Source organism: Passer domesticus, chromosome 7, assembly GCF_036417665.1.
Source record: "Passer domesticus isolate bPasDom1 chromosome 7, bPasDom1.hap1, whole genome shotgun sequence".
Lineage (NCBI taxonomy): Eukaryota > Metazoa > Chordata > Aves > Passeriformes > Passeridae > Passer > Passer domesticus.
The window spans coordinates 30795672-30810143 of NC_087480.1; positions in this window are offsets into that span (position 1 = coordinate 30795672).

A 14472-nucleotide genomic window follows, 5' to 3' on the forward strand; every position below is an offset into this window, starting at 1 on the left:
TGCTGAGATGCAGAGGGCAAGAAACGCAGAATACGGAGACGCGGAGCTGTCCCAAGTGCCGCTGCCAGGCGTCTTTCCGCAGAAGGAGCGCCCCGGAGCGCACCGCAACCGGCACCGTCATCTCTGCGCAAAGAGCCAAAATATTTGAAAACCCGCCAAAACTCATCCAAAAATATTTTCAAACCCGCCAAAATAGAAAACCAGACAGAAGTGATCAATACATTCGAAAAAACCTGACAAAACATGATAAAGCCCACCAAAGCTAATCCAAACACACCAAAAACTGGGCTAAACAGAATCAAAACCTTCTAAAAACCGGCCAAAATATTTCAAAACCCGTCAAAACTAATCAAAACATTCTGAATACCCGCCAAAACATTCCAAATACCCGCCAAAATATTTTAAACCCCGCCAAAAGGAATCCAAACATTCCAAAACCTGCCAACACAATAAAAACAACTCAAGAGAATACAAAACATTCTAAAACCCAACCAATACATTCCCGAAAACCCGACAAAACATCATAAAAACAAATCAAAACCAACCAAAATATTCCGAAAACCCGCCAAAATAATTTAGACCCACAAAACTCATCAAAACATTCTGAAAAAATGCCAAAACATTAGAAAACCAGCCAGAACTGATCAAAACATTCCAAAAACTTGGCAAAACATCATAAAAACAAATCAAAACCAACCAAAACATTCCAAAAACCCGACAAAATAGTTTACAACCTGCCAAAACTGATCAAAACATTCTGAAAAGATGCCAAAATACTAGAAAACCAGTCAGAAGTGATCAAAACTTTCAATAACTTGCCAAAACATAATCAAAACAAATGAAAGCAAACCAAAACATTCCAAATACCCGCCAAAATATTTTAAAACCCGCCAAAACGAATCCAAACGTTCCACAACCTGCCAAGACAATAAAAACAACACAAGAGAAAACAAAACATTCTAAAACACCACCAAAACATTCCGAAAACCCGCCAAAAGATCATCAAAACAAATCAAAACAAACCAAACAATAGGAGGAACACGGCAACATATTGGCAAGCAAGAGACGGAGAGCGCGGCACCTTCTAGGAGGCCAAGAAAGAAGCCGCACAACACCTGCACTGTGTCTGCAACTTTCAAACTGCTAGAAGCTAGTGGCTTGCCACTAGCCTGCCTCTTCAATTGCCATTAGCATTCCAATGGAAGCTATTCTTGGACAATTTTGCTCTGCTTGCTGCTAGTTCTGCCCCAGCCTACCATAGATAACCTTGCTCTTCCCTTGAGGCTCTGAGATGCCAAGAACTTGTCAACTTCAAAGGGCGGGCCGGGCTACATCTACTCAGCTGCCACAGTTTCTCCTTGCTAGACCTAGTGGGAAAGCATTTTGCTGAGATGCAGAAGGCAAGAAACGCAGAATACAGAGACGCGGAGCTGTCCCAAGTGCCGCTGCCAGGCGTCTTTCCGCAGAAGGAGCGCCCCGGAGCGCACCGCAACCGGCACCGTCATCTCTGCGCAAAGAGCCAAAATATTTTCAAACCCGCCAAAACTCATCCAAAAATATTTTCAAACCCGCCAAAATAGAAAACCAGACAGAAGTGATCAATACATTCGAAAAAACCTGACAAAACATGATAAAGCCCACCAAAGCTAATCCAAACACACCAAAAACTGGGCTAAACAGAATCAAAACCTTCTAAAAACCGGCCAAAATATTTCAAAACCCGTCAAAACTAATCAAAACATTCCGAATACCCGCCAAAACATTCCAAATACCCGCCAAAATATTTTAAAACCCGCCAAAACGAATCCAAACGTTCCACAACCTGCCAAGACAATAAAAACAACACAAGAGAAAACAAAACATTCTAAAACACCACCAAAACATTCCGAAAACCCGCCAAAACATCATCAAAACAAATCAAAACAAACCAAACAATAGGAGGAACACGGCAACATATTGGCAAGCAGGAGACGGAGAGCGCGGCACCTTCTAGGAGGCCAAGAAAGAAGCCGCACAACACCTGCACTGTGTCTGCAACTTTCAAACTGCTAGAAGCTAGTGGCTTGCCACTGGCCTGCCTCTTCAATTGCCATTAGCATTCCAATGGAAGCTATTCTTGGACAACTTTGCTCTGCTTGCTGCTAGTTCTGCCCCAGCCTACCATAGATAACCTTGCTCTTCCCTTGAGGCTCTGAGATGCCAAGAACTTGTCAACTTCAAAGGGCGGGCCGGGCTACATCTACTCAGCTGCCACAGTTTCTCCTTGCTAGACCTAGTGGGAAAGCATTTTGCTGAGATGCAGAAGGCAAGAAACGCAGAATACAGAGACGCGGAGCTGTCCCAAGTGCCGCTGCCAGGCGTCTTGCCGCAGAAGGAGCGCCCCGGAGCGCACCGCAACCGGCACCGTCATCTCTGCGCAAAGAGCCAAAATATTTTCAAACCCGCCAAAACTCATCCAAAAATATTTTCAAACCCGCCAAAATAGAAAACCAGACAGAAGTGATCAATACATTCGAAAAAACCTGACAAAACATGATAAAGCCCACCAAAGCTAATCCAAACACACCAAAAACTGGGCTAAACAGAATCAAAACCTTCTAAAAACCGGCCAAAATATTTCAAAACCCGTCAAAGCTAATCAAAACATTCCGAATACCCGCCAAAACATTCCAAATACCCGCCAAAATATTTTAAACCCCGCCAAAAGGAATCCAAACATTCCAAAACCTGCCAACACAATAAAAACAACTCAAGAGAATACAAAACATTCTAAAACCCAACCAAAACATTCCCGAAAACCCGACAAAACATCATAAAAACAAATCAAAACCAACCAAAATATTCCGAAAACCCGCCAAAATAATTTAGACCCACAAAACTCATCAAAACATTCTGAAAAAATGCCAAAACATTAGAAAACCAGCCAGAACTGATCAAAACATTCAAAAAACTTGGCAAAACATCACAAAAACAAATCAAAACCAACCAAAACATTCCAAAAACCCGACAAAATAGTTTACAACCTGCCAAAACTGATCAAAACATTCTGAAAAGATGCCAAAATACTAGAAAACCAGTCAGAAGTGATCAAAACTTTCAATAACTTGCCAAAACATAATCAAAACAAATGAAAGCAAACCAAAACATTCCAAATACCCGCCAAAATATTTTAAAACCCGCCAAAACGAATCCAAACGTTCCACAACCTGCCAAGACAATAAAAACAACACAAGAGAAAACAAAACATTCTAAAACACCACCAAAACATTCCAAAAACCCGCCAAAAGATCATCAAAACAAATCAAAACAAACCAAACAATAGGAGGAACACGGCAACATATTGGCAAGCAAGAGACGGAGAGCGCGGCACCTTCTAGGAGGCCAAGAAGGAAGCCGCACAACACCTGCACTGTGTCTGCAACTTTCAAACTGCTAGAAGCTAGTGGCTTGCCACTGGCCTGCCTCTTCAATTGCCATTAGCATTCCAATGGAAGCTATTCTTGGACAATTTTGCTCTGCTTGCTGCTAGTTCTGCCCCAGCCTACCATAGATAACCTTGCTCTTCCCTTGAGGCTCTGAGATGCCAAGAACTTGTCAACTTCAAAGGGCGGGCCGGGCTACATCTACTCAGCTGCCACAGTTTCTCCTTGCTAGACCTAGTGGGAAAGCATTTTGCTGAGATGCAGAAGGCAAGAAACGCAGAATACAGAGACGCGGAGCTGTCCCAAGTGCCGCTGCCAGGCGTCTTGCCGCAGAAGGAGCGCCCCGGAGCGCACCGCAACCGGCACCGTTGTCTCTGCGCAAAGAGCCAAAATATTTGAAAACCCGCCAAAACTCATCCAAAAATATTTTCAAACCCGCCAAAATAGAAAACCAGACAGAAGTGATCAATACATTCGAAAAAACCTGACAAAACATGATAAAGCCCACCAAAGCTAATCCAAACACACCAAAAACTGGGCTAAACAGAATCAAAACCTTCTAAACACCGGCCAAAATATTTCAAAACCCGTCAAAACTAATCAAAACATTCCGAATACCCGCCAAAACATTCCAAATACCCGCCAAAATATTTTAAACCCCGCCAAAAGGAATCCAAACATTCCAAAACCTGCCAACACAATAAAAACAACTCAAGAGAATACAAAACATTCTAAAACCCAACCAAAACATTCCTGAAAACCCGACAAAACATCATAAAAACAAATCAAAACCAACCAAAATATTCCGAAAACCCGCCAAAATAATTTAGACCCACAAAACTCATCAAAACATTCTGAAAAAATGCCAAAACATTAGAAAACCAGCCAGAACTGATCAAAACATTCAAAAAACTTGGCAAAACATCACAAAAACAAATCAAAACCAACCAAAACATTCCAAAAACCCGACAAAATAGTTTACAACCTGCCAAAACTGATCAAAACATTCTGAAAAGATGCCAAAATACTAGAAAACCAGTCAGAAGTGATCAAAACTTTCAATAACTTGCCAAAACATAATCAAAACAAATGAAAGCAAACCAAAACATTCCAAATACCCGCCAAAATATTTTAAAACCCGCCAAAACGAATCCAAACGTTCCACAACCTGCCAAGACAATAAAAACAACACAAGAGAAAACAAAACATTCTAAAACACCACCAAAACATTCCAAAAACCCGCCAAAAGATCATCAAAACAAATCAAAACAAACCAAACAATAGGAGGAACACGGCAACATATTGGCAAGCAAGAGATGGAGAGCGCGGCACCTTCTAGGAGGCCAAGAAGGAAGCCGCACAACACCTGCACTGTGTCTGCAACTTTCAAACTGCTAGAAGCTAGTGGCTTGCCACTGGCCTGCCTCTTCAATTGCCATTAGCATTCCAATGGAAGCTATTCTTGGACAACTTTGCTCTGCTTGCTGCTAGTTCTGCCCCAGCCTACCATAGATAACCTTGCTCTTCCCTTGAGGCTCTGAGATGCCAAGAACTTGTCAACTTCAAAGGGCGGGCCGGGCTACATCTACTCAGCTGCCACAGTTTCTCCTTGCTAGACCTAGTGGGAAAGCATTTTGCTGAGATGCAGAAGGCAAGAAACGCACAATACGGAGACGCGGAGCTGTCCCAAGTGCCGCTGCCAGGCGTCTTGCCGCAGAAGGAGCGCCCCGGAGCGCACCGCAACCGGCACCGTCGTCTCTGCGCAAAGAGCCAAAATATTTGAAAACCCGCCAAAACTCATCCAAAACTATTTTCAAACCCGCCAAAATAGAAAACCAGACAGAAGTGATCAATACATTCGAAAAAACCTGACAAAACATGATAAAGCCCACCAAAGCTAATCCAAACACACCAAAAACTGGGCTAAACAGAATCAAAACCTTCTAAAAACCGGCCAAAATATTTCAAAACCCGTCAAAACTAATCAAAACATTCCGAACACCCGCCAAAACATTCCAAATACCCGCCAAAATATTTTAAACCCCGCCAAAAGGAATCCAAACATTCCAAAACCTGCCAACACAATAAAAACAACTCAAGAGAATACAAAACATTCTAAAACCCAACCAAAACATTCCCGAAAACCCGACAAAACATCATAAAAACAAATCAAAACCAACCAAAATATTCCGAAAACCCGCCCAAATAATTTAGACCCACAAAACTCATCAAAACATTCTGAAAAAATGCCAAAACATTAGAAAACCAGCCAGAACTGATCAAAACATTCAAAAAACTTGGCAAAACATCATAAAAACAAATCAAAACCAACCAAAACATTCCAAAAACCCGACAAAATAGTTTACAACCTGCCAAAACTGATCAAAACATTCTGAAAAGATGCCAAAATACTAGAAAACCAGTAAGAAGTGATCGAAACTTTCAATAACTTGCCAAAACATAATCAAAACAAATGAAAGCAAACCAAAACATTCCAAATACCCGCCAAAATATTTTAAAACCCGCCAAAACGAATCCAAACGTTCCACAACCTGCCAACACAATAAAAACAACACAAGAGAAAACAAAACATTCTAAAACACCACCAAAACATTCCAAAAACCCGCCAAAAGATCATCAAAACAAATCAAAACAAACCAAACAATAGGAGGAACACGGCAACATATTGGCAAGCAAGAGATGGAGAGCGCGGCACCTTCTAGGAGGCCAAGAAGGAAGCCGCACAACACCTGCACTGTGTCTGCAACTTTCAAACTGCTAGAAGCTAGTGGCTTGCCACTGGCCTGCCTCTTCAATTGCCATTAGCATTCCAATGGAAGCTATTCTTGGACAACTTTGCTCTGCTTGCTGCTAGTTCTGCCCCAGCCTACCATAGATAACCTTGCTCTTCCCTTGAGGCTCTGAGATGCCAAGAACTTGTCAACTTCAAAGGGCGGGCCGGGCTACATCTACTCAGCTGCCACAGTTTCTCCTTGCTAGACCTAGTGGGAAAGCATTTTGCTGAGATGCAGAAGGCAAGAAACGCACAATACGGAGACGCGGAGCTGTCCCAAGTGCCGCTGCCAGGCGTCTTGCCGCAGAAGGAGCGCCCCGGAGCGCACCGCAACCGGCACCGTCGTCTCTGCGCAAAGAGCCAAAATATTTGAAAACCCGCCAAAACTCATCCAAAACTATTTTCAAACCCGCCAAAATAGAAAACCAGACAGAAGTGATCAATACATTCGAAAAAACCTGACAAAACATGATAAAGCCCACCAAAGCTAATCCAAACACACCAAAAACTGGGCTAAACAGAATCAAAACCTTCTAAAAACCGGCCAAAATATTTCAAAACCCGTCAAAACTAATCAAAACATTCCGAACACCCGCCAAAACATTCCAAATACCCGCCAAAATATTTTAAACCCCGCCAAAAGGAATCCAAACATTCCAAAACCTGCCAACACAATAAAAACAACTCAAGAGAATACAAAACATTCTAAAACCCAACCAATACATTCCCGAAAACCCGACAAAACATCATAAAAACAAATCAAAACCAACCAAAATATTCCGAAAACCCGCCAAAATAATTTAGACCCACAAAACTCATCAAAACATTCTGAAAAAATGTCAAAACATTAGAAAACCAGCCAGAACTGATCAAAACATTCAAAAAACTTGGCAAAACATCATAAAAACAAATCAAAACCAACCAAAACATTCCAAAAACCCGACAAAATAGTTTACAACCTGCCAAAACTGATCAAAACATTCTGAAAAGATGCCAAAATACTTGAAAACCAGTAAGAAGTGATCGAAACTTTCAATAACTTGCCAAAACATAATCAAAACAAATGAAAGCAAACCAAAACATTCCAAATACCCGCCAAAATATTTTAAAACCCGCCAAAACGAATCCAAACGTTCCACAACCTGCCAAGACAATAAAAACAACACAAGAGAAAACAAAACATTCTAAAACACCACCAAAACATTCCGAAAACCCGCCAAAAGATCATCAAAACAAATCAAAACAAACCAAACAATAGGAGGAACACGGCAACATATTGGCAAGCAAGAGACGGAGAGCGCGGCACCTTCTAGGAGGCCAAGAAGGAAGCCGCACAACACCTGCACTGTGTCTGCAACTTTCAAACTGCTAGAAGCTAGTGGCTTGCCACTGGCCTGCCTCTTCAATTGCCATTAGCATTCCACTGGAAGCTATTCTTGGACAACTTTGCTCTGCTTGCTGCTAGTTCTGCCCCAGCCTACCATAGATAACCTTGCTCTTCCCTTGAGGCTCTGAGATGCCAAGAACTTGTCAACTTCAAAGGGCGGGCCGGGCTACATCTACTCAGCTGCCACAGTTTCTCCTTGCTAGACCTAGTGGGAAAGCATTTTGCTGAGATGCAGAGGGCAAGAAACGCAGAATACGGAGACGCGGAGCTGTCCCAAGTGCCGCTGCCAGGCGTCTTGCCGCAGAAGGAGCGCCCCGGAGCGCACCGCAACCGGCACCGTCGTCTCTGCGCAAAGAGCCAAAATATTTGAAAACCCGCCAAAACTCATCCAAAACTATTTTCAAACCCGCCAAAATAGAAAACCAGACAGAAGTGATCAATACATTCGAAAAAACCTGACAAAACATGATAAAGCCCACCAAAGCTAATCCAAACACACCAAAAACTGGGCTAAACAGAATCAAAACCTTCTAAAAACCGGCCAAAATATTTCAAAACCCGTCAAAACTAATCAAAACATTCCGAACACCCGCCAAAACATTCCAAATACCCGCCAAAATATTTTAAACCCCGCCAAAAGGAATCCAAACATTCCAAAACCTGCCAACACAATAAAAACAACTCAAGAGAATACAAAACATTCTAAAACCCAACCAATACATTCCCGAAAACCCGACAAAACATCATAAAAACAAATCAAAACCAACCAAAATATTCCGAAAACCCGCCAAAATAATTTAGACCCACAAAACTCATCAAAACATTCTGAAAAAATGTCAAAACATTAGAAAACCAGCCAGAACTGATCAAAACATTCAAAAAACTTGGCAAAACATCATAAAAACAAATCAAAACCAACCAAAACATTCCAAAAACCCGACAAAATAGTTTACAACCTGCCAAAACTGATCAAAACATTCTGAAAAGATGCCAAAATACTTGAAAACCAGTAAGAAGTGATCGAAACTTTCAATAACTTGCCAAAACATAATCAAAACAAATGAAAGCAAACCAAAACATTCCAAATACCCGCCAAAATATTTTAAAACCCGCCAAAACGAATCCAAACGTTCCACAACCTGCCAAGACAATAAAAACAACACAAGAGAAAACAAAACATTCTAAAACACCACCAAAACATTCCGAAAACCCGCCAAAAGATCATCAAAACAAATCAAAACAAACCAAACAATAGGAGGAACACGGCAACATATTGGCAAGCAAGAGACGGAGAGCGCGGCACCTTCTAGGAGGCCAAGAAGGAAGCCGCACAACACCTGCACTGTGTCTGCAACTTTCAAACTGCTAGAAGCTAGTGGCTTGCCACTGGCCTGCCTCTTCAATTGCCATTAGCATTCCACTGGAAGCTATTCTTGGACAACTTTGCTCTGCTTGCTGCTAGTTCTGCCCCAGCCTACCATAGATAACCTTGCTCTTCCCTTGAGGCTCTGAGATGCCAAGAACTTGTCAACTTCAAAGGGCGGGCCGGGCTACATCTACTCAGCTGCCACAGTTTCTCCTTGCTAGACCTAGTGGGAAAGCATTTTGCTGAGATGCAGAGGGCAAGAAACGCAGAATACGGAGACGCGGAGCTGTCCCAAGTGCCGCTGCCAGGCGTCTTGCCGCAGAAGGAGCGCCCCGGAGCGCACCGCAACCGGCACCGTCGTCTCTGCGCAAAGAGCCAAAATATTTTCAAACCCGCCAAAACTCATCCAAAAATATTTTCAAACCCGCCAAAATAGAAAACCAGACAGAAGTGATCAATACATTCGAAAAAACCTGACAAAACATGATAAAGCCCACCAAAGCTAATCCAAACACACCAAAAACTGGGCTAAACAGAATCAAAACCTTCTAAACACCGGCCAAAATATTTCAAAACCCGTCAAAACTAATCAAAACATTCCGAATACCCGCCAAAACATTCCAAATACCCGCCAAAATATTTTAAACCCCGCCAAAAGGAATCCAAACATTCCAAAACCTGCCAACACAATAAAAACAACTCAAGAGAATACAAAACATTCTAAAACCCAACCAAAACATTCCCGAAAACCCGACAAAACATCATAAAAACAAATCAAAACCAACCAAAATATTCCGAAAACCCGCCAAAATAATTTAGACCCACAAAACTCATCAAAACATTCTGAAAAAATGCCAAAACATTAGAAAACCAGCCAGAACTGATCAAAACATTCAAAAAACTTGGCAAAACATCACAAAAACAAATCAAAACCAACCAAAACATTCCAAAAACCCGACAAAATAGTTTACAACCTGCCAAAACTGATCAAAACATTCTGAAAAGATGCCAAAATACTAGAAAACCAGTCAGAAGTGATCAAAACTTTCAATAACTTGCCAAAACATAATCAAAACAAATGAAAGCAAACCAAAACATTCCAAATACCCGCCAAAATATTTTAAAACCCGCCAAAACGAATCCAAACGTTCCACAACCTGCCAAGACAATAAAAACAACACAAGAGAAAACAAAACATTCTAAAACACCACCAAAACATTCCAAAAACCCGCCAAAAGATCATCAAAACAAATCAAAACAAACCAAACAATAGGAGGAACACGGCAACATATTGGCAAGCAAGAGATGGAGAGCGCGGCACCTTCTAGGAGGCCAAGAAGGAAGCCGCACAACACCTGCACTGTGTCTGCAACTTTCAAACTGCTAGAAGCTAGTGGCTTGCCACTGGCCTGCCTCTTCAATTGCCATTAGCATTCCAATGGAAGCTATTCTTGGACAACTTTGCTCTGCTTGCTGCTAGTTCTGCCCCAGCCTACCATAGATAACCTTGCTCTTCCCTTGAGGCTCTGAGATGCCAAGAACTTGTCAACTTCAAAGGGCGGGCCGGGCTACATCTACTCAGCTGCCACAGTTTCTCCTTGCTAGACCTAGTGGGAAAGCATTTTGCTGAGATGCAGAGGGCAAGAAACGCAGAATACGGAGACGCGGAGCTGTCCCAAGTGCCGCTGCCAGGCGTCTTGCCGCAGAAGGAGCGCCCCGGAGCGCACCGCAACCGGCACCGTCGTCTCTGCGCAAAGAGCCAAAACATTTGAAAACCCGCCAAAACTCATCCAAAAATATTTTCAAACCCGCCAAAATAAAAAACCAGACAGAAGTGATCAAAACATTCAAAAAACTTGGCAAAACATCATAAAAACAAATCAAAACCAACCAAAACATTCCAAAAACCCGACAAAATAGTTTACAACCTGCCAAAACTGATCAAAACATTCTGAAAAGATGCCAAAATACTTGAAAACCAGTAAGAAGTGATCGAAACTTTCAATAACTTGCCAAAACATAATCAAAACAAATGAAAGCAAACCAAAACATTCCAAATACCCGCCAAAATATTTTAAAACCCGCCAAAACGAATCCAAACGTTCCACAACCTGCCAAGACAATAAAAACAACACAAGAGAAAACAAAACATTCTAAAACACCACCAAAACATTCCGAAAACCCGCCAAAAGATCATCAAAACAAATCAAAACAAACCAAACAATAGGAGGAACACGGCAACATATTGGCAAGCAAGAGACGGAGAGCGCGGCACCTTCTAGGAGGCCAAGAAGGAAGCCGCACAACACCTGCACTGTGTCTGCAACTTTCAAACTGCTAGAAGCTAGTGGCTTGCCACTGGCCTGCCTCTTCAATTGCCATTAGCATTCCACTGGAAGCTATTCTTGGACAACTTTGCTCTGCTTGCTGCTAGTTCTGCCCCAGCCTACCATAGATAACCTTGCTCTTCCCTTGAGGCTCTGAGATGCCAAGAACTTGTCAACTTCAAAGGGCGGGCCGGGCTACATCTACTCAGCTGCCACAGTTTCTCCTTGCTAGACCTAGTGGGAAAGCATTTTGCTGAGATGCAGAGGGCAAGAAACGCAGAATACGGAGACGCGGAGCTGTCCCAAGTGCCGCTGCCAGGCGTCTTGCCGCAGAAGGAGCGCCCCGGAGCGCACCGCAACCGGCACCGTCGTCTCTGCGCAAAGAGCCAAAATATTTTCAAACCCGCCAAAACTCATCCAAAAATATTTTCAAACCCGCCAAAATAGAAAACCAGACAGAAGTGATCAATACATTCGAAAAAACCTGACAAAACATGATAAAGCCCACCAAAGCTAATCCAAACACACCAAAAACTGGGCTAAACAGAATCAAAACCTTCTAAACACCGGCCAAAATATTTCAAAACCCGTCAAAACTAATCAAAACATTCCGAATACCCGCCAAAACATTCCAAATACCCGCCAAAATATTTTAAACCCCGCCAAAAGGAATCCAAACATTCCAAAACCTGCCAACACAATAAAAACAACTCAAGAGAATACAAAACATTCTAAAACCCAACCAAAACATTCCCGAAAACCCGACAAAACATCATAAAAACAAATCAAAACCAACCAAAATATTCCGAAAACCCGCCAAAATAATTTAGACCCACAAAACTCATCAAAACATTCTGAAAAAATGCCAAAACATTAGAAAACCAGCCAGAACTGATCAAAACATTCAAAAAACTTGGCAAAACATCACAAAAACAAATCAAAACCAACCAAAACATTCCAAAAACCCGACAAAATAGTTTACAACCTGCCAAAACTGATCAAAACATTCTGAAAAGATGCCAAAATACTAGAAAACCAGTCAGAAGTGATCAAAACTTTCAATAACTTGCCAAAACATAATCAAAACAAATGAAAGCAAACCAAAACATTCCAAATACCCGCCAAAATATTTTAAAACCCGCCAAAACGAATCCAAACGTTCCACAACCTGCCAAGACAATAAAAACAACACAAGAGAAAACAAAACATTCTAAAACACCACCAAAACATTCCAAAAACCCGCCAAAAGATCATCAAAACAAATCAAAACAAACCAAACAATAGGAGGAACACGGCAACATATTGGCAAGCAAGAGATGGAGAGCGCGGCACCTTCTAGGAGGCCAAGAAGGAAGCCGCACAACACCTGCACTGTGTCTGCAACTTTCAAACTGCTAGAAGCTAGTGGCTTGCCACTGGCCTGCCTCTTCAATTGCCATTAGCATTCCAATGGAAGCTATTCTTGGACAACTTTGCTCTGCTTGCTGCTAGTTCTGCCCCAGCCTACCATAGATAACCTTGCTCTTCCCTTGAGGCTCTGAGATGCCAAGAACTTGTCAACTTCAAAGGGCGGGCCGGGCTACATCTACTCAGCTGCCACAGTTTCTCCTTGCTAGACCTAGTGGGAAAGCATTTTGCTGAGATGCAGAGGGCAAGAAACGCAGAATACGGAGACGCGGAGCTGTCCCAAGTGCCGCTGCCAGGCGTCTTGCCGCAGAAGGAGCGCCCCGGAGCGCACCGCAACCGGCACCGTCGTCTCTGCGCAAAGAGCCAAAACATTTGAAAACCCGCCAAAACTCATCCAAAAATATTTTCAAACCCGCCAAAATAAAAAACCAGACAGAAGTGATCAAAACATTCAAAAAACTTGGCAAAACATCATAAAAACAAATCAAAACCAACCAAAACATTCCAAAAACCCGACAAAATAGTTTACAACCTGCCAAAACTGATCAAAACATTCTGAAAAGATGCCAAAATACTTGAAAACCAGTAAGAAGTGATCGAAACTTTCAATAACTTGCCAAAACATAATCAAAACAAATGAAAGCAAACCAAAACATTCCAAATACCCGCCAAAATATTTTAAAACCCGCCAAAACGAATCCAAACGTTCCACAACCTGCCAAGACAATAAAAACAACACAAGAGAAAACAAAACATTCTAAAACACCACCAAAACATTCCGAAAACCCGCCAAAAGATCATCAAAACAAATCAAAACAAACCAAACAATAGGAGGAACACGGCAACATATTGGCAAGCAAGAGACGGAGAGCGCGGCACCTTCTAGGAGGCCAAGAAGGAAGCCGCACAACACCTGCACTGTGTCTGCAACTTTCAAACTGCTAGAAGCTAGTGGCTTGCCACTGGCCTGCCTCTTCAATTGCCATTAGCATTCCACTGGAAGCTATTCTTGGACAACTTTGCTCTGCTTGCTGCTAGTTCTGCCCCAGCCTACCATAGATAACCTTGCTCTTCCCTTGAGGCTCTGAGATGCCAAGAACTTGTCAACTTCAAAGGGCGGGCCGGGCTACATCTACTCAGCTGCCACAGTTTCTCCTTGCTAGACCTAGTGGGAAAGCATTTTGCTGAGATGCAGAGGGCAAGAAACGCAGAATACGGAGACGCGGAGCTGTCCCAAGTGCCGCTGCCAGGCGTCTTGCCGCAGAAGGAGCGCCCCGGAGCGCACCGCAACCGGCACCGTCGTCTCTGCGCAAAGAGCCAAAATATTTTCAAACCCGCCAAAACTCATCCAAAAATATTTTCAAACCCGCCAAAATAGAAAACCAGACAGAAGTGATCAATACATTCGAAAAAACCTGACAAAACATGATAAAGCCCACCAAAGCTAATCCAAACACACCAAAAACTGGGCTAAACAGAATCAAAACCTTCTAAACACCGGCCAAAATATTTCAAAACCCGTCAAAACTAATCAAAACATTCCGAATACCCGCCAAAACATTCCAAATACCCGCCAAAATATTTTAAACCCCGCCAAAAGGAATCCAAACATTCCAAAACCTGCCAACACAATAAAAACAACTCAAGAGAATACAAAACATTCTAAAACCCAACCAAAACATTCCCGAAAACCCGACAAAACATCATAAAAACAAATCAAAACCAACCAAAATATTCCGAAAACCCGCCCAAATAATTTAGACCCACAA